The following is a 21,133-nucleotide window of genomic DNA, read 5'->3' on the forward strand; positions in this document are numbered from 1 at the left end:
GACACTTCCCTGAGCCCAGTTGCAGCCCCTCCTCTCACCACGCGCACAGATGTGGACTGTTTCTCTTCACAGGAAGAGGAGAGGAAGGGATCAGGTGAAGACACCAACATACACACACACTGCTCATGTTTGTGTCTGATGCGAGGAGCTACTGGGAAGCCTCAGGCCACCTACCAGTGGCTCACGATCTACTGGTTGGAGACCCTGGCCATAGATGCACTGAGGTTGTGTTTGAATTGACAGGGCTCACAAGCAGACCTAATTCAGGAGGAGAAATAGAATAAGATACATGAGCACTGGACAAAGACAATAACTGGACCGGAAAATGTGTTAGGAGGCACCTGGACCTAGAGTGGAAAGGAGCACAGGGAAGAGAAGGCACACATACAGCAATAATAGCATAAATGCATGGCAGACTGCAATACCCGCTTAGAAGCCTGTACATAGTTTTATTACAGGCTAGTTTTGACATTACTACTGTAATAAGAAAATGACATCACTCCTGCTCTGTAATCAGTTATTGCACTTCAGTTGTGACGTTGCAAGGCCTGCTGACTAAGGCGGTGCAGAGCAGAAATTCCAGCTGTCACTGCTGCACTTAATGAACGCTGTGAAAAGCTTTTCAAATTCTTTCCTTGTAAAATCACTTTCGGTGACACTTTACAGCCGTTAACTAAACAGACGCTGATCATGGGAGCATGTTTGTTTTGTGCACTGCTGGAGTTTAACATGAGTGCCAGGATCTGCATATTATTGCTTAATTTAAAGCACAAAATGAAAATATTTTTAGATGCATTTAATTAAACGGCTTAAACTATGTTTCTATAACACATTAGAAGCTGCGTTTTAGTGTGTTTTAATGCAGACAGATTCTTCTTTGGTTATGTATATCTGCAGCAGGGCAGGCTCTTGCATTTCATGATGCAAGAGGCCAGTTATTAAAGGTGCTGGCAGTGTATGGTCATGAATTATACGGAGGATTCCCTGTTTTCACTGATTTTTGACAGATAAATACAGACATTGATATGATAGGATATGGCATTTATAACGCACCTATACACCGGTGTTTCAAGGCGCGACGAGGCAAGGGAGAGGGAACAGAGGGAAGACAAACAGTGATCCTACTAGGCCAGGTGTCATTCAGATCATGCAGGTGCATGGGAAGGGGAAGAGGGAAAGTGCAAGGGAGAGGGGGAGGGGAGAGTGCAGTACACATGATAATAGACTGATAACATAGTAAGTATGAATAAAAAAGTGAAAAGAAATACAACACTATGCACACCTAATAGTAACACTATTTGTGAATAGTTTGAAATATCTACAGATCTTAGACAGTGTGCAGGGGACGGGGGTTCCCCACTTTGGGAACATCCACTTCTTGTTTTGTTATTATACCAACCCAGATGCCAAGGTTGAGATTATCTCCCCCGCACCTCAAAATATTTGTAAACATTTTTCTCATAACCATTTGAGGATTTATTTCAAATTATTCACAAATATTGTCACTATTAGGTGTGCATAGTTTTGTATTTCTTTTCACTTTTGGTTTCCCCTATATGGGGTTGGCATCAACACTTAACACCAGCACCCTACATTTTTGGAAATGTCATTTTCCAAAATAAATACTCTTACGGACAAAGCAGCTACCACATTGGCCTTTTCAGACGGGGAAGCCACAAGAATACTGGGACTTATTAAAGACACTAGTAAAGAGTCCACTAATAGGGACAATCCACAACATCTTATACAGAGATTAGAAAGACTAATAAGGATGGAAATTTCCCAAAAACTACACGCAACAACACTTGCCCAATATTTCAGAGCCAAAAGAATACCTAGAGGACTACGGGTATATCCACGCCCCACTTTGTGTAAGGATAATAAAGAATTTGTGAAACGTTGGGAACAAATACTAAATAAGTGCTCCTTGGACCTCATTTTATTGACTATAGAAGAATTAGCAAAATCACTGTCTGAAATCAACCAGGAAATAGAGGAAGTATCATCACAACTGTCTAAATTAAAGACTGCTACTGAATTACAAGCAATCTTAGAAGACACAAATCAAAAACTTTACAATTACAAAAAAGAAATTGAACAACGGAAGATCAGAAGTTTAGACGGGACACACTTGATTACGCTTGGGATATAGTATATTTCTGGCAAGAGTATTACAATAACAACAGACTGACTCCAAGACCTACTAGACCTACCAAACCACAATCTTAAAATATTAATACAGATAGTAGTGAAGTCACCAGTGGTGAACTAGAGGAAACACCATCCACAAGTGGAACACCAATGCCAGTTCCAAACACGGCTAATATACCACCAGCATCTGCAAGCTTAACATCCCCAACAGTACCGGAACCTTTTTTAGGAGACGGAGAGCCAGACAAGGCAAAAAGAAAACCCAGACAGAAAAACAGACATTGAAAGATCCCATGGTTATCAATATCTCATCAAAACAGCTTTAACAATCGCAGATAGATACCCTTAATCTAGGAATTTCATTTATCCCAACAAACAACACAAGTTTATTTGAAGAGGAAATAAATGTATTCAAACTATTTCGCAAAATGGAACTGAAAATATTTTTGGACAATTTGACTGAAGAGACACATGAGAGAAAGACTCCACAATTTTTGGAAATCAAAGGCAAAATCAATTTTCATCCTCAAATCAACCATCCATTGGTTAATCTATTAAAAACCAAGACTACAAAGGCTCTCAGATGTCTAAAATATGCTACAATTAGAAAACACAACATCAGGAAACACCAGTTAAACATCATCAAGGAGATAGCATCTGACAACAGTCTCACTATCAAACAAGCAGATAAAGGCAGTGCCTTAATCATTATGGACACTACCCAAAACAATGAAAGATGTTATAAATTACTATCCGATGAAGATACCTACATGAAAATGGACGGAGATCCTATTCTCACAATTAAAGATACCATCAAAAAAGCAATTGATAAAGCATCTGATCTAGATTGGATCACAGAAAGAACAAGTGATTATCTGATTAATGCACATCCTGTGACAACGGTCTTTTATGGATTACCTAAAATACACAAAAATAGAACAGATCCACCCCTACGGCCAATAGTAGCAGGGACTGATAGTATCTTTCAACCATTGGCAATATATCTAGACACAGCTCTACAACCATTTATACAGAAGACGGAAATCTATATCAAGGATACCACACGTTTTTTACAAATCATTAGAGAGATCGATACGGACCAACCGAATATTCTACTGTTCACTATGGACGTCAGTAGCTTATACACATCTATGCCATATAATCAAGGCATTGAAGCCCTGGAATGGTTTCAATTTATGCATGAAGACATCAATATTCATAAAACATTCACCATTTAACTCATCAACCTCATTTTATACAACAATTACTTTTGTTTCAACAACCAGTACTATTTGCAGAAATCAGGAACATCCATGGGCTCATCGGTAGCCCCTTCATATGCGATCATTTTCATGTATAACTTTGAACGAACATTTGTCTTGGAAAATCCTGTCTGGAAGGACAAAATAAAAACCTGGCTACGATACATTGACAATGTGTTTGGCATCTGGTTAGGCACGGAATCGGAATAGAAACTCTTTTAGGAATTTCTTAACAATTGTAACAACAGGATTCAATTTACCATTGAAATTGGTAAACCATCCATCAATTTCCTGGACATGACAATTGAAATTACGACCCAAGGACTCAAAACACGGATCTTCAGAAAACCCACAGATGTGAATAGTTCTCTCCATTTCCAAAGCTTTCCCCCTAAGCATCTTAAGGATAATTTACCATATAGTCAACTTCTAAGAATTAAAAGGATCACTTCCGATACAGAAAAACTACAGGATGTATTTGGGATCCTAAAAACAGATTTATTGAAAGAGGATTCCCTGCAGACCTAGTGGAAAATGCGATACGGAGAACAGAAACACAAAGTTGCGAAGAAGTTTTGACACAGAAACCAAAGAATATCAAAAACAACTTAATACATACACTAAGATATTCTAGTCACAGCTTTCAAATAAAGCGGATAATCCATAAAAACTGGGACCTTATCAAAACAGACCCTCAGTTGAATACTCTTTTTCCAGAACCACCCATGCTAGCATTTAAAAGGGGCAGTCATTTTAGAGACAGATTGATCACAGCAGAAAAAGTAAAACAATCTACACAAAGCACCCTGAGCAAACCAAAGAATGGAACCTTTCCCTATCTCAACTGCCAACACTGCTCAAATGTAATTAAGGGTGATCACATCAGACATGCCAATACTGGCAAGAAAATTCCACTCAAACAATATGCTACATGTGATTCAAAAAATGTCATTTACGCGCTACGATGCCCATGTGGTAAATACTACGTGGGCAAAACAGCCAGGAAAGCCAAAGAAAGATGGACGGAGCATAAATCAAACATCAGAACCAAAAATATTAAGTCACCCATCTACAGGCATTTTTGAGATCACAAACACAATGTTGCACAAATGAGAGTGGTTATACTTGAGGTACTCCACCTGCTCACAAGAGGAGGAGATCTACAAAAGAGATTATCTCAAAGAGAATTATACTGGATCCATCGCCTTGACTCTCTTAACCCACTAGGGATTAATGAAGATTACTATCTGGGACCTTTTCTATAAAACAGCTACCATTTCTCTATTTAGCAGTTTCCATCAGTTTTTACCATATTTACCAGATAATGTTGAATGAGTTGAACATTGTATCAGAAGTCATTACTACATAGGAGTTGCTTACTATGAATATTGAAGTACTGTATATATACGGATGTGTATATCATGTATCAGATTGTGAATCCATAGATGGAACAGCAACAGAGTGAACATTTTATCATTTGAGGTTAACATTAATTTTTGACAATAACAATAGATCATATTATATATCCATGACCATCTTTTGTAGGATATAGATCCCACTCCTTCACTTTCTACTACTTCTGAATTATTCTTCCCATTTGTGTAAGTAACACCAACTATGATTACACTCACAGATTTTGTTGAACCGTATCCCTACATTTCTGTTTGGCTAAATTTATTTGGTCACTCGATCTCGACCGGTTTCGGAATGCATTTGTATGCGTTCCACTTCTCTTTACAATCCTATATGAGAACTTTAGCTGTCATCACGCTCATGTACTTGAAGTGGGAGAATGGAAGACCAGGCTCCCGCCCTTCCCCTCTCGCGCTTGGCCTAGAGGATCACGGCCCAAACACCCGCCACGAGAGGAGTTTGCCTATCTACCGGACAACCAAATACCCTGGTACAGGAACATACGGATGTGTCCATCTACCTGCCCAGCAGCCCGCCCTGTCCATGCCGACACCTGCGGCACGGATCAACTCGACTAAACCTACACGTCGTTAGAGATGCCATGACGACCTAGCCAACGGTCAGCACACCTGTGCAAATATACACACCGGACACTCCCGCACCAATCTACACGAAGAATATACTCAGTGCTATGACGTAGGCGACAGACATACTCACGGACGTACATCTTTATTATTTTCCACATAGGCTCTCAAAATGCAGAAACGCAAGACGCATCATGAACTTATATAAAAGGCTTGCTCACGCTTCTTCTAAGAGCCATGTACCATAATGAAGAATATAATGGGGACACGATACTGAGGATAGAGCAATATGATACCGTAACCTAAAGCGCTCTGCATCAAACGGTTCCACCTATGCACCAGGCCCAAGTAGGCCGCAGGCAAAAGCTTCCATGAACATTGAATGAGCAAGAACTGGGTTGCTGACCCTGCAAAATGAGCCCGGCGAAAGCACACCGCCAAGGGCACGATGTTGCAATCTCGCACGCCGCAAGCCAACGCCAAGGTCGCACCTGCAAGATAAACCAGGCACACAGTAGGAAAAACAATATTAATTGTGTTGAATTTTGCCTCAAACACGGTCCCACCTCACGTGACAAAGCCAAACCTGACAAGATGCCAAGCCCAGAAGGAAGGAGACGCCTGAATCCCACGTTTCAAGACACATTATCTATGTCATTTTCACCCGTTATGTTATACTGTATCATTGTCATTTTCACCGTTCATGTTATACTGTATCACTACCTATGTAACTGTTAACCTCTTCTCCTGGAACCTGTAACTTCTCCTCTGCAACTTGTAACTGCCTACTAAACATGCGCCCGCAAGCCTCCGGGCAAGGTGCGCAATACAAATAAATAAATACAAATACAAATACAATTAAAAGACTCATTGGACATCTGCAGCAGTGGGAGTATTCGACCTCCCAACATATGAATAAATCCTCACATTGTTTACACCTACTCATATTAAAACATTGTTGCAAATGACAGGTGCACCGCGAGCTGGGAACAGCGATAGTCCCAGACTGGGAGGCTCGCGAGCGGACCAATTAGAACATGGGGTTCTTATCACTGACGCCATTCACATTGACCAATCCTCAGAGGTCTTCATGTAACAATTTTCATGTATCAAATTGAAGGGACAACCCAGGTATACCACCTGACTAACCCTCAGCCACTAACACCGTTCTCTATATGTGCGCTATACTAACCCTATCACTCGAGTAACCAATCCAGAGTGGAGATAGGTTTTTTGCTAAACTTTCCAAGTGACGCAAGTAGCGCGTCATACTAAGGTAAAAAGGGCCTGCGAGCCCCACGATTGTGTGTGTGTCAGGACGGACGCGTACGCTCCTTGACCCATCCCTGCCGTTTTGTCTAATAAACAGCAGAGTCACCTTGCTTCTTGCGTGTGTCTCATACTCTATCTCTTTTGGGATATACGGGAGGAGTTGGGGCCTCCCTGCCCGGAGGTCTGCGGACGGCCCGGCCGACCCCAGCAGAATTTCCCCCCGACAAGTTGGAGGCACTGCTGAGATCTGTTTAAGATCTGCTTTTTTTTATTTTTACTTTTTCCAGGTAATCGCGTTGCGAGGAGGCCCGGCGGCGCGGCCCCCTCTGCCGTTGCCCCCTTCTGAGGACTACAGGACCATCGCGGAGCTGCGAGAAGACCGGACAGCGCAATCCGGATATTGGCCCTCAGGAGCCGGTTGAGAAGTATCCCCCCCGCGGTTGGCGAGTGTCCAGACGTGGTCCAGACGAGGGGAGGTGGCGAGCCGCTTGGAGGGGTGCACGCAGTCGAGCGGCCCCGCATCAAGAGAACTTGGTGAGCATGCCACGCACAACAAGCAATGTGAAATTGTGAGGGAGGGGGGAGGAATTAAATACGGGAGGTGGGAGGTGTTGCACAGGTGCGCGACGAAGGTTTGGCAATTTAGTGTTGGCAATGGAATGAATGGTAGCCGAACGAGTGCGAGAGCAGTCGGCTACGTTGCGCGAGAGAGGGGGGTGGAGCACGAAAACATCACGTGCGGCCGCTCGTAGACACTGATTGGCCTAGGTCGCGACTACGTGTAAGGGTGTGTGTGTGTGTATGGTTTTCTACGATTTGGCATTTATTGATCAATGAGTAGATGAGGATCCCTATTGTTCGAGCAAGAAATTCGATAGGTAGATGACGTTTCCCTGTAGGCGGTAGCTAGTTAGTTGCCCAATACGGAAGATAATTGGCTGGTTAAGCCCTCCTGTCGAGGGGCGTATCACACGCGAGGCGACGCAGCGTGCGCAGTCCGATTATATTATTGATTACCTTGTTCCAGGAGTGACAGGAAGACAGCTGTGAGGTTAACGGGGGTAGATTGCAAGTGTATTTTGAACTTACAGGATATATGAAGAATTTACCAGTAGCTCGAAGAGATCGGTGACGTCACCAGTAGGGCTTTCATAGGATATCCCGAGCACAAGGCATCTTCCTTTCTGAGAATGGTGGGGAAGAGAACTGTGGTAAGGGAGTGGAAACGGAGATAAACGGTAATGAGTTGATCGGGGAAAGGTGAAACGGGGAACGTGGCTGCGCACGGAGAACGCCGGCCACGGCAAGTGTAGAAGAAGGAGGAGGAGCAAGTGAAAATAGGACGACTGTATAAGAACGTCATAAGGGGTACGCAGCCGCAGGGGGCTACGTGCGCCTCGGCCGCAGGGGGCCGTAAGGGTGTCGTGTAAAGAAAGAAAGACAGAAGAAAATATACAAATGTAAAATACTATATTTTTATAATTTTCCTTAGCGGACTATCGCAAGTCCCCAAACTTACGGGGCCAGGTAACGATATAAGGCTGTATATTGTAAACTGCTAGTGAGATAACCGCTACCAGATAGGGGAAGGGTAACAAGTGGAGCGCTACTATGTCATACGGGACAGGATCGGGAGGGTGGGGGAACACCCTCACTACCCCACTACAACACATATGTACAACACTGTCACCCCATAGGGAGAAACTGATTAAGTATAGCATAGAATGGACCCGGGGAACGGATAACAAAATGATAACACCGTGGCCGCCTAATGGTAGCTTCGATCCATATGCCCAACATTCACTATTAAACCATCTGCACAATACATACAAAGGGAAGAAGTTGGCAAACCACGTGGAGGTGTTTAACTTATGGAGGATGTTCCAAGGGTCCCGACCAGGACCAAATGGAATGTTCACTGTGGGGGAAATACCGGAAGAAAAAGAGATTAAGGAGGAAGGAGAGGATGGGAAAAAGGGGAGTGAAGACCCAAAGAACACGGGGAATGGACAAGAGGGAGGAGAAAAGAATAATACATCAGATGAAATAAAAAAGGAACCGAGCAACGATATACCCCTAGCAAAGGGAGTGAAAACAGAGGGAGGGGGGTTGTACCCTTTAAGGGAGTTAGGAGAAATAGGAAGAGGTCAGTTAAGGGCGGCTGAGGGGTACTCGAACCCGGCATACAGCCCTCCACCATATGTGGCTCATAGGAAGATGCCAGCAGGGGAGGGGAGGACTGGAGAAGAACAAACTGTGGAAGTAGGAAATGATGAGTGGGTAGCTGCACAGATACTATTAAAATTACGAGGTTCATTAACAGGAGAAGAGAAGGAGGTAGTAAGGAAAACAGACGAGGATAATACCAGGGAGAGTGAAATGAGGGGGGAAGAGCTGTTACGACAAAAGGAAGAGATTTTGGAGGAACGACTAGCAGAGTTAAGGGATGAGCAGAATGAATTGATCAAACAGCTCGAGAGGGAGGAAAGAGAGAGAGCGAGGAAAAGGAAAGAAGGTAAGAACGAATTGGAAAAAATAAGGGAACGAACTGAGGAGCAAAGGAGAGAAGCTGAAAGGGTAAAAGCAGCAGCAGAAAGGGTATCAAGAGCAGTGCTGCGAGAAAAGAAAAGGGAAGAAGAAGAGAAAGAAAGAGAAATGGCAATGTGGAAGAGAAGATTACTATCAGAAACGACTAAGAAATACGAAGAAGGGAGGGTGATAGAGAGTATATTAAAAAGGGAAAGGGTGAAACGGGAAAGGAAGAAAGAGGATGAAAGAATACTGGAACAGATGAGTAGTGAAGTAATGGAGGAATTAAAAAGGAAAAGGGAGGAAAATGGTAGGGAGATGGAGGAGAGAAATGAAGGAGAAAGAGAAGATAGGAGAAGGGAGAGTGAAGTATGGGGGGATGTATATAGAGACACAGAAATAGCAACAACATCAGCGCAAAGGGGAGCGGTTGATAAAGGAGAAAAAGGAGAACTGGACCTAATAGACTTACAAACAGTAACAATCAAGGGGAAAAAGACCGAGTGGGGGGTGCCGTTTATGACTGACTTTTGTATTGAGGAAGAAGAAGGAGTGGAGAAGGAAGGAAGAAACAGTGAAAGGGAAAGCCTAGATAAACTATACATTACCCGGACCAACACAGACTCACCATGGATCCGTAGGAGAAAGGATGAGCTGGAGAGAAGTGAGGAGGGAGAGCAAGGAATAGCGGAAAGACAGACACAGAGGCCGCACCGTCCCCATCACGCCCTCTCCCATCGCACCCTACATGCTCAACCACCTCACGCTCGTTACGCACAATAAAACTTGCGCCCTTCACAGACGAACTGACACCCTATGCATGTCGGCTTAGGGACCTCCCTAGACGCAGGCAGGAAAGACGAATACACATGCCCACATTAAATACAGGAAATGATGGAAGAAGGGGAAAAGATGGAGAAGAAAGAGTTATGAGCAGGGGAAATACGGATGAAATTGACGATGTAGAAGAAAGGGAAGAGGAGGAAGGGTGTGAGGACTCGATCTTATGGAACACAAAGGGTAAAACGAGACATAACTTAATGTCACTTCTGGAGAGAGGAGGGGTTAGACCACAGTATGTCCCTTGGAAGCATACAGACAAAGAAAATATAAAATGCAGGCTCCCATCATTAAGTGGAGGTGCGGGTAAGTGGATATATGAAATGGAAAAACACACCGCAGGACAGAAACTGGCAGTAGGAGATGTAAAGGGCCTTCTAATATCGATATTAGGAGATGCAGCGGATGAGATTTGGAAGAGAGCGGGATTCCCTGGGGTAACAATAACAAACACATCGCATGATGGGGCACCATTCGCAAACTGCAGACATGCACTATGGCAGGCACTGAGGGTACAGTACCCAGACACATCAGACATAGGAGCAATTACCTCCCGCAAGATGCGTGAGAACGAAGATCCTGTTGATTATATCCAGGAAATCCAAGAGAAGTGGCGCATGGAAACTAGAGAACAATGGGACAAAACACCAGCAATATTTTATCATATACTAGTACAAGGGCTCCCAGAAGGAGTTCAGAAACAACTAAAGAAAGTAGTGGGAATGGAAGCAAAAGCATGGCCAGAAATACAACTGACTATAGTGCATCATTGCAGGACATGGCAAGGAAAAATGAAACAAAAGGAAGAGGACAGGAAAACGGAGGAGGCTAAACTAGTACAGAAAAAGCTTACTAAATACACAATGGAAGGGGCACTAATAACTACGCCTACAACAATGACCCAAAGCCCCACACAAGTAGTGGCTGCACAAGATTCCTCCCAAATACCACCTTCACAGACTATAACACAACAGGTGCCGCCACTCCAACCATACACGACCAACATGGGAGGAGGATACCCAATGCCAGGAGCTGGGTATTATAATTATAACAGGGGGAGAGGAGGAATTATGAGAGGGAGAGGATACGGATATAACACCCACCAGCAGGTGGGAGGACTTAGAAATTCCTACCCCACAGGGCAACCAGTATACCAGGACAACACAGGGAGCTTTCCATGGCAGAGTAGGGAACCACCGGTGTGTTGGAGTTGTGGATTATTAGAGCACATGTCACGCACGTGTAGAGTTAGACCAGGAACACCATCATGGAGTGAACAGGGACAACCAAGGCCCTCACAGGAACAGCAGGGCATACAGCAACAGCAGACGTTGCAACAGGGAAATGAACAGCAACAACTAATAACACAACAACAGCCACAGACACATTCACTGCCACAACAACAGGTAGCGATAACACAACAACCCCAAGTACAACAAACACAACTGGGTAGGGTGACGGTCTTGGGACACAACCCTTACACAGGAAATGGCCAATCGTTGTACCCTCAATAGGACAGCCCACAGACGGCCTTGGTGTGTCCCATCCTGTCAGTAACACCTAATAGTGCGGAGGAACCACGCATAGAGGTAACGATAGGTGACAAAAAATTATCATTCCTTGTTGACACCGGGGCGACCCGGTCTTGCATAAGGGAAGGTAAATATAAGATGTTAGGCGAAGCCATGAACACCCAAGGATTCTCTGGGGCTAGAGGGTTGGTTCCTTTTACTGATAACATTCCCTTATCTATAGGAGATTATGACCTGTCAGTTCCACTTCTATATTATAGTGCCTCACCAGTAAATATACTGGGGAGAGACATAATGAACAGGTTGAATATGACAATCTCCTTTACTGAGGACGGCATAATTTGCTCTACTCCAGGGATTAACATGCTCACAGCACGACAGATTATGCAAGCATACTGCGGACAGACAGCGATTAGGGCGGAGCCAGTAGATGGCAAACTCTTCCAGTACGGGACAGACATGGCATTTGCATGGATGCCAGGGATAGAAGGAAAAATATGGAGGAGGCCAGCAGCCTATCTGTTTAGACCAGAAACACCTGTTAATGAACCAGAAGGAAAGGTGGTTCCAGTGGACATTGAGAGCATTATAGCAACAGCTGATTACATTGCTGTACATGCCCAAGACAGAGAAGGAAGAGCATGGAGGGCAGTGATAGCACTAGCAGAAGGATGTAGGCTCACCCAGGTGTCAGATGAGAAGCTGTTCTCAGAAGAAAAGGAGGAAGGTGAAATGGTGTTTATGATGAGTGTGGAAATATGGCTAAGAGTGGCGTACAAACAAGTAGCACAGAAAATTGCAATGGCACTTGAGGCACCTGCATGCACCCCAGTCCCCTTCTTTAAGGAGGATATGACAAGGGTACCCACATCATTGTGGACTACTAGCCCCTATGACGTGGGGTGCATAAGAAGTATAGGGGGAGTAAGGATAAAATTGAAAAAAGGTGCAATACTCCCCAGAGTGAAACAGTATCCACTATCAAAAGAGGCAGATGAGGGCATATATGAAACCATAACGGCCCTTATAAATAATGGCATATTGGTCCCCTCAGAATCACCATGTAACACGGCTGTATACCCAGTGCGTAAGGCTAAAGGGGGGTCTTGGCGCTTCATACAGGATCTCAGGCCCTTGAACAACATAGTAGAAGCAGAATATCCCATAGCAGCAAACCCGGCCACAATATTGTGTGGCATTCCAGCAGAAGCATCACGATTTACAGTGATCGACCTTAAAAATGCTTTTTTCTCAATACCATTGCACCCAGACTCACAAGATCTGACAAGCTTCACTTACAGAAACACAAAGTGGAAGCACACCAGATTGCCACAAGGGTATTGCGAATCACCCTCAATTTTCAACAGAGTAATACAGATGGATTTGGGTAACATTGAAGTGGAAAGCACAGTGTTGCAGTATGTGGATGACATAATAATTTGCAGTACAAACGAAAGAACATGCAGAGAGGACTCATTAAAGATGTTGACAATATTGGCTGAGAAAGGTTACAAGGTAGACATGGAAAAGCTACAGTACTGTCAAGAACAGGTACTTTACATTGGTCAGCTCATATCCCAACATGGAAGAAAGATTGCACCACAAAGAGCACAGGCCATTTCAAACACCCCAGTGCCACAAACAGTGAGGGAACTGCAGCAGTTCCTGGGGCTGTGCAACTACTGTAGAGCATGGGTATTTGATTACAGTTCATACATAGGACCCCTGCTTGAGGCGTTAAAGGAAGCTAATAAAGGGGAGAAAAAGCTGGGGTGGACGATGGAAATGAAAGAGGCTTTTGATGAATTGAAAGATGCGATATCAACTGCTCCGGTACTGGCATCCCCAGACTATGAGCGACAATTTTTTATATTTTCACATTGCGACTCAGCAGTAATGAAAGCAGTGTTGGCTCAAAAAACAAGCATGGGCTACAAACCAGTAGCATTTTACAGTGGCCACTTAGATCCTGTGATGTTAGGTCATTTCCTTTGCGAACAAGGTCTCGCCGCAGCTGCTTTTGCGGTAGAAAAAGCATCAGCAATAACCATGGGGTGCCCAACTACACTGTTTGTGGAATTACCGGACAATAGCACGACACATTCGCACGATGACGTCAGCTCCCGTTGACGGGATCACGCTATGACGCGTGTGACGTAGGACGCGCAATCGTCACCCTAATGACGCTATATTAAGTGGACAACGATAAAAACTTAACATCCAACAGCGGCGACGCCTGCTCCTGTGATTCTTCGCGTGTTCTGCGGAGCGACTTCTTTTTTGTGTAAATAAGTAAGTCTTGAATTGATTTATATTCTGGGTTACTGTAGACCCGGTCCATTACACCATGAGACTAAGTACTTTTTGTATACTCTTTCTTCCCTCCAATGCAGTTCGCTGATGTGGAGTCTTTTTGATCACTCATAGAAATAGAGTACGGGCTTGATATACATTCCTTTTGGAAACTACTCCGGTGGCTGGAGTGTCATCATGTGGCATATACACCTAATAAGGTTAGCACCTTCTTCTTTTTTTAACATACATTTCTTTTTGTTAATTGTGTGTATTCAGCCCTTAATATCCCCGATTACTATTTTTTACAGGTAGTATCATGTATTCCCTGGGTGATAGCCCCTCCCACATATGACGCCGGATGTTTCTCATCCTTTTTAAGAAAACGTTCTATTCCAGTTTGAAAAATACATCCTAAACACAAGGTCAGGAGAATTCACTTCTCTTTACATCTCTTTATCATACACCTTTCTACAGGTTTGGTTCAAATAAATAGTCCTTAGTTTTCTGGACTGATTGGAGTGTTGAATTCACTAATTTTAACTAAAATGTACATCAATAGGTTGATAACAATGTTGATGTCAATATTGAAGCACTACATAGATGTTACCCATATCATGTATTTATCATGCTTGGTTTGTAGATGTATATTGTTTTGATTGCCACAAACTGTTGTTGCACAGTAGATTTGTTTAAGTTTCATAATATTATTAATTAATACTTTCTTCCGTAATTTGTTTTTGCTTTTGTAGAAACTTTGAAAATTGTGAATTCTGCCCCTGATGAAGAGTGAATACTCGAAACGCGTTGGGCCATCAAATGATGAATTAAATTGAAGCTCTTGTGTTAATCATGAACGTTTTGGTTTATTAATACTTATGAAAGAATTCCATTGCAATTATTTTTGATGAACAGTATATAAATACATGTGAAGAGCATTAACTACATATGGTGTTTTGTATATCAGACACCATATGGTTAAAATTATTGGTCTGTTCTGACAGATCTTAGACAGTGTGCATAGGACGGGAGTTCCCCACTTTGGGAACATCCACTTCTTGTTTTTTTTAACATAGTAAGTATGGCCAGCTGGTGGCAAATGCAAGGGTAAGTGCAGACATCCAGTGTCAAGTGCTGGTAGAGGGACTGAAGGGATACAGCAACAGTCTAGAGTGCGGGGGTTGCCAGGCAGGCAGTGCAGGAGTGCGACTGGCGGTGGAGAGGACCTGGGCCCGAGATCAGCAGGTGGCCAAGTAACCAGTGCAGTTTCAGCCAGGGGTTCAGCAGGGGAGAGGAGGAGAAAAAGCAGAAGCAAGGAGAAAGGATTTGAGGTGCTTCCGGAACCAGAGATGGTTCTCCTCAAGTTTCAGTGAGGCAGGGAGGCTGTTCCTGAGGGCGGCCCCACTCGAAGAGAGAGAAGTCTACCAGCAACTCGTTGCTTGGAGAAGCGTCTGACCCTGAGGGAGTTGGAGGCGGATGAGCGAGGAGCTCGAGAAGGAAGATATTTAGGAAGAGAGAGTTGAAGGTGTTGAGGCCCCAGGCCCCAGAAGGCCTTGTGGACAATGCAGAGGGTTTTGAACTTAATCCTCACAGCCACTGGGAGCCAGTGCAGGGATTTCAGTCCTGGAGAGATATGATCCCTGGGCTTGAGGCCAAGGACAAGTCTCGCAGTCTTGTTCTGAATAAGTTGCAGAGGGTGGAGAGTAGAAGCAGGTGGATTTAGAAAGAGGCTGTTACAGTAGTCCAACCTAGAGAGAACCCAGGCTCTGGAGACAGGGAGCTTCTGGGGGAAGAAGAGGAAAGGAAGAATACCTCTGAGGAGGTGCAGCTGGTAGTGTGACTTCTTAGAGACTTCAGAGATGTGAGGAGAGAAGGAGAGTGTGGAGTCGAAGAAAGCCCAAAGGTTTTTGGCCTCACAGGTGGGAGCAGGAAGAGGGCCAAGAGAGGCCGGCCAGAGAGTGACAGGAAAGGAGGGAGCGGGTGTGCTGATGAGGAGAATCTCAGTCTTAACGGCATTAAGGCAGAGATCGTTGGTGGCACACCACTCCTGGATGGAGGACAGGCAGTCAGAGATGAGAGGAGAAGAGGTGGCAGAGGGGAACCTGAAAATGAGCTGGGTGTCATCCGCATAGCACTGGAAGTGATCACTGTTTCCTTTCAGTATTTATTTGTAAAAAAACAAAAAAGCAAGAAAGCAGGAATGGGTCTGTCTTGCTTAGGCCGCCAGGTTGTCAATCATGCCTTGCAGGGCAATGGTGGTAGATATTAAAACTCATGTATTTCCATTGAAGCTGTGGAAGTGGCTGCAGAGGTGTGACTTGAGGCAGCAACAGTAGCAGGCCATTCGTGTCTAATATGAAAAGAGATTGCGACTTGATGTGCAAGAACCCAGCTGTGTGAGTATCCATTGCAGGCTTCCAATCAATACCTTTTTCTCATTTTAATGTTTGGGGAAAAACCAATTTAGACTTTTTTTTTTAAACATTACAACAAGTAAGCGAGGATAAAAACAGATAACATGACGAAATTTATATGGATTCATATAGATGGAAATATGAAAATAAAGAGCATAATACTGGGAGCTTTAGTTATAAGGGGAAACATACCCCCTGGCATACTCCTAAGGATATTGGGAGTTCTGTGAACTTATAAAGGAACTTGGCATTTGGTCTTGTTCCTCTAGTTAGTCATGGAACTCGTTGGTGACTTGAAATATCCTTTTAGCATGTGGTAGGGGGTATTTTATCCCATATATTTAGACCTAATTTCAAAGGCAATAGGAGTGGAATGGGAATACTGACGGGGGGATTGGTGGGGGAAGCAGACGTCAAGGGCTAAAACAGAATACACATATTGGAATATTCTTTTTATTAATTTAAAGTGCAAATTGGTTAGTTAAAACCGTATAAACTAAGCACACGTTATTATGAATATTACAACAGAACATATGAAGGATTAAACAAGTAGAACGAAGTGCCATGTAAGAAACTAAAGCGTTTGCTCTGCATGAATGTGATCTTCTGTGAACATGAGAGAGAGATCACAATTACACATGGCTGCAGTTTGCTCTAACAGAGTGATTTTACAGAGGGAGTGTAAGTGCTATCTGCTGAAAGGTGCTGTAAAGTGCCTCCAAAGTCACTGACGCCCTTGCTGATAAACAGAAAACATATAAAGAAATACAGGTCACCAAAAGAGTACCCCAGGAAGCAGAGGAAGGAATAATGGAATAACAAAGGGGGTCAAAGGAAAGGCAGGAGGACTAGGAGCAAGGGATGGTAAGGGTACTCGACATGGAGGAGTAAGGGACATCAAACCAGAAACTGGGGACATGGTCTGAAGGAAAGCCAGTGATAGCCATGAGGGCATGTTGGGCACAAACAAAAGGGAAGTGCAGAGACTAGAGAGACATCGTAAACCAATAGGAATGACCCAAAGCCTAGCACCAAAATACAAAGTGCTGTCCTGTCACAGCCATGGAAAGCATGAGGTGCTGCTACAATACTATAAAGCTGGGAAACAGGAGGGTCCCAGGGAACTCAGGAAGAGGGAGGAGACACCAGACAAAGAGACATGCTAAGAAAGAGTGCAGAGCCACAGACACACAGAGAAAGAGGTCAGGAACGGGAGCCGGCAACCAAAAGCCACATGGACATGGACAACATGAGGTGCTAAAACAATACTAGAAATCTGGGAAACAGGAGGGGGCCAGGGAACACAGGAAGAGGGAGGAGACGCCAGACAAAGAGACACACTAAGATAGAGTGCAGAGCCACAGACACAGAGAAAGAGATCAGGAAGCAGGCGACCTAAAGCCACATGGACATGGACAACATGAGGTGCTGCAACACTACTAGAAATCTGGTAAACAGGAGGTGTCCAGGGGAACACAGGAAGAGGGAGGAGACCCCAGGCAAAGAGGCACGCTAAGAAAGAATGCAGAGCCACAAACACAGAAAGAAAGAGGTCAGGAACTGGAGCTGACGACCGAAAACCACATGGACAACATAAGGTTCTGTAACACTGCTAGAAATCTGGGAAACAGGAAGGGCCAAGGCAACACAGGAAGAGGGAGGTGTCACCAGAAAAAGAGACACACTAAGAAAGAGTGCAGAGCCAGAGACACAGAGAAAGAGGTCAGGAAGCAGGCGACCGAAAGCCACATGGACATGGACAACATGAGGAGCTGCTACACTACTAGAAGCCTGGTAAACAGGGGGGTGCCAGGGAACACAGGAAGAGGGAGGGCACCCCAAACAAAGAGGCATGCTAAGAAAGAGTGCAGAGCCACAAACAAACAGAGAAAGAGGTCAGGAACTGGAGCTGACGACCGAAAACCACATGGACATGGACAACATGAGGTTCTGTAACAATACTAGAAATCTGGGAAACAGGAAGGACCAAGGGAACACAGGAAGAGGGAGGAGACACCAGATAAAGAGGCATGCTAAGAAAGAGTGCAAAGCCACAGACACACAGAGAAAGAGGTCAGGAAACAGGCAACCGAAAGCCACATGGACATGGACAACATGATGTGCTGCTACACTACTAGAAGTCTGGGAAACAGGAGGATCCCAGGGAACACAGGAAGAGGGAGGAAACCCCAGACATGGAGGCACGCTAAGAAAGAATGCAGAGCCACAGACACAGAGAAAGATTTCAGGAAGCAGGCGCCCGAAAGCCACATAGAAATGGAGAACATGAGGTGCTGCTACACTACTAGAAATCTGGGAAACAGGCGGGTCCCAGGGAACACAGGAAAAGGAGGAGACACCAGAAAAAGAGACACACTAAGAAATAGTGCAGAGCCACAGACACAGAGAAAGAGGTCAGAAAGCAGGCGACCGAAAGCCACATGGACATGGAGAACATGAGGTACTGCTACAGCACTAGAAATCTGGGAAACAGGAGGGTCTCGGGGAACTCAGAAAGAGAGAGGAGGCACCAGCCAATGAGGCACGCTAAGAAAGAGTGCAGAACCACAGACACACAGAGAAAGAGGTCAAGAAGCAGACAACTGAAAGCCACATGGACAAAATGAGGTGCAGCTACAATACTAGACAGAGAGAGAAAGAGGTCAGGAAGCAGGTAACTGAAAGCCACAAGGACATTGACAACATGAGGTGCTGCTACAATACTAGACATCTGGGAAACAGGAGGGCTCATGGAGCACAGGAAGAGGGAGGAGACACCAGACACAGAGACATGCTAAGAAAGAGTGCAGAGCCACAGACACAGAGAAAGAGGTCAGGAAGCAGGCGACAGAAAGCCACAAGGACATGGACTACATGAGGTGCTGCTACAATACTAGATATCTGGGAAACAGGAGGGTTCAGGGAGCACAGGAAGAGGGAGGAGACACCAGACAAAGAGACATGCTAAGAAAGAGTGCAGAGCCACAGACAAACACAGAAAGAGATCAAGAAGCAGGCGACCGAAAGCCACATGGACATGGACAAAATGAGGTGCTGCTACAGCACTAGAAATGTGGGAAACAGGAGGGTCCCAGGGAACACAGGAAGAGGGAGGACACCCCAAACAAAGAGGCATGCTAAGAAAGAGTGCAGAGCCACAGACACAGAGAAAGAGATCGTGTGGCAGACGACTGAAAGCCACATGGACATGGACAACATGAGGTGCTGAGACAATACTAGAAATCTGGGAAACAGGAGAGTCCCAGGGAACACAGGAAAAGGGAGGAGACACCAGAAAAAGAGACACGCTAAGAAAGAGTGTATAGCCCCAGACACACAGAGAAAGAGATCACGAAGCAGGCGACCGAAAGCCACAAGGGCATGGACAACATGAGGTGCTGCTACAATACTAGAACTGTGGGACACAGGAGGGTGCCAGGGAACACAGGAAGAGGAAAGAGACACCAGAAAAAGAGACACGCTAAGAAAGTGTGCAGAGCCACAGACACATAGAGAAAGAGGTTAGGAAGCAGGCGACTGAAATCCACATGGACATGGACAAACTGAGGCTCTGCTACACTACTAGAAATCTTGGAAACAGGAGGGTCCCAGGGAACGCAGGAAGAAGGAGGAGACCCCAGACAAAGAGGCACGCTAATAAAGAGTGCAGAGCCACAGACACAGAGAAAGAGGTCAGGAAGCAGGCGACCGAAAGCCACATGGACATGGACAACATCAGGTGCTGCTACAATACTAGAAATCGGGGAAACAGGAGGATTCCAGGGAACACAGGAAGAGGGAGGAGAGACACCAGAAAAAGAGGCATGCTAAGAAAGAGTGCAGAGCCACAGGCACACAGGGAAAGAGATCAGGAATGAGTGCCTGCGATCCCAAACGCCCAGTAGACATGGATAGCAACAGGAACGCTGAGTAGTCGGAAGCAGCAAGATTACAAAGGGCCAGAGTCTGAGGGTGTTTCAAGTCAGGTTCACAGCTGTGATGAGTGAGTCCCCTGGGAGCACCTGGGACACACCCCAGAATGTGGCCATTGCATAGTTTCAGCAAAGCAATGATTCACACGAAATGTGGAGATCCATTCTAGAATGTATTGAAAGGTCCCTGGCATGTACCGGGAGCCTAGTGACATTCAGTGGGGCAAAGACAGGACCTTGCACATCCCTAAAAATGTAGACTTCCTGATGACTCAGAGAGGGTGCGACTGCAAGGACTTGAATGCACCACGCCGGATGCATAAGCCAGGGCCTGGATACGTGTACAGTTTAGGAGCATCCTGTGCTATAATCAGGGTGCCACAGGGCCTTTGGAGGTAGCTTCCTGGGACAGGGTGACATTAGATGAAAGTTCCATCTGGCTACTGCAATTGGTTGCTTTCGTATCTCTCTAATTGCTTCTATTCTGTCTCCTGGGCTGGCAATTTCTCGCCATCTCTCCCACTTCGTTGTGGTGTCCCTCAGGGCTCTGTTCTATGACCTCTGCTTTCCATACTATATACTATTCCTTTGTCAATTTTATCTCCTTATTTATTTCTCGTTTCATTTCTATGGAGGTGATTCCTAAATCTTTTTTTTAATTTTCGTTGTTTTCAGAATCTCTGTACTCAAACCTTTCTGCTTGTCTCTCTGCCATCGAATCCTGGATGTCAGACAATTTCCTACACTTAAATGCCTCCAAAACAGAGATTGTATTTGTCCTCTCCTCTTGTATTCCATCTCCATCCCAGTTTCTTCTATTTTCTTTCCTCCATCACTTCTCTCTCTTTCATCCACTGCCCATAACCTTGGTGTTGTCTTTGATCCTACTCTTCATTTTCTTTCTCATTTCTG

The sequence above is a fragment of the Ambystoma mexicanum genome, chromosome 8, assembly GCF_040938575.1.
Source record: "Ambystoma mexicanum isolate Mex_15411 chromosome 8, UKY_AmexF1_1, whole genome shotgun sequence".
Classification (NCBI taxonomy): domain Eukaryota; kingdom Metazoa; phylum Chordata; class Amphibia; order Caudata; family Ambystomatidae; genus Ambystoma; species Ambystoma mexicanum.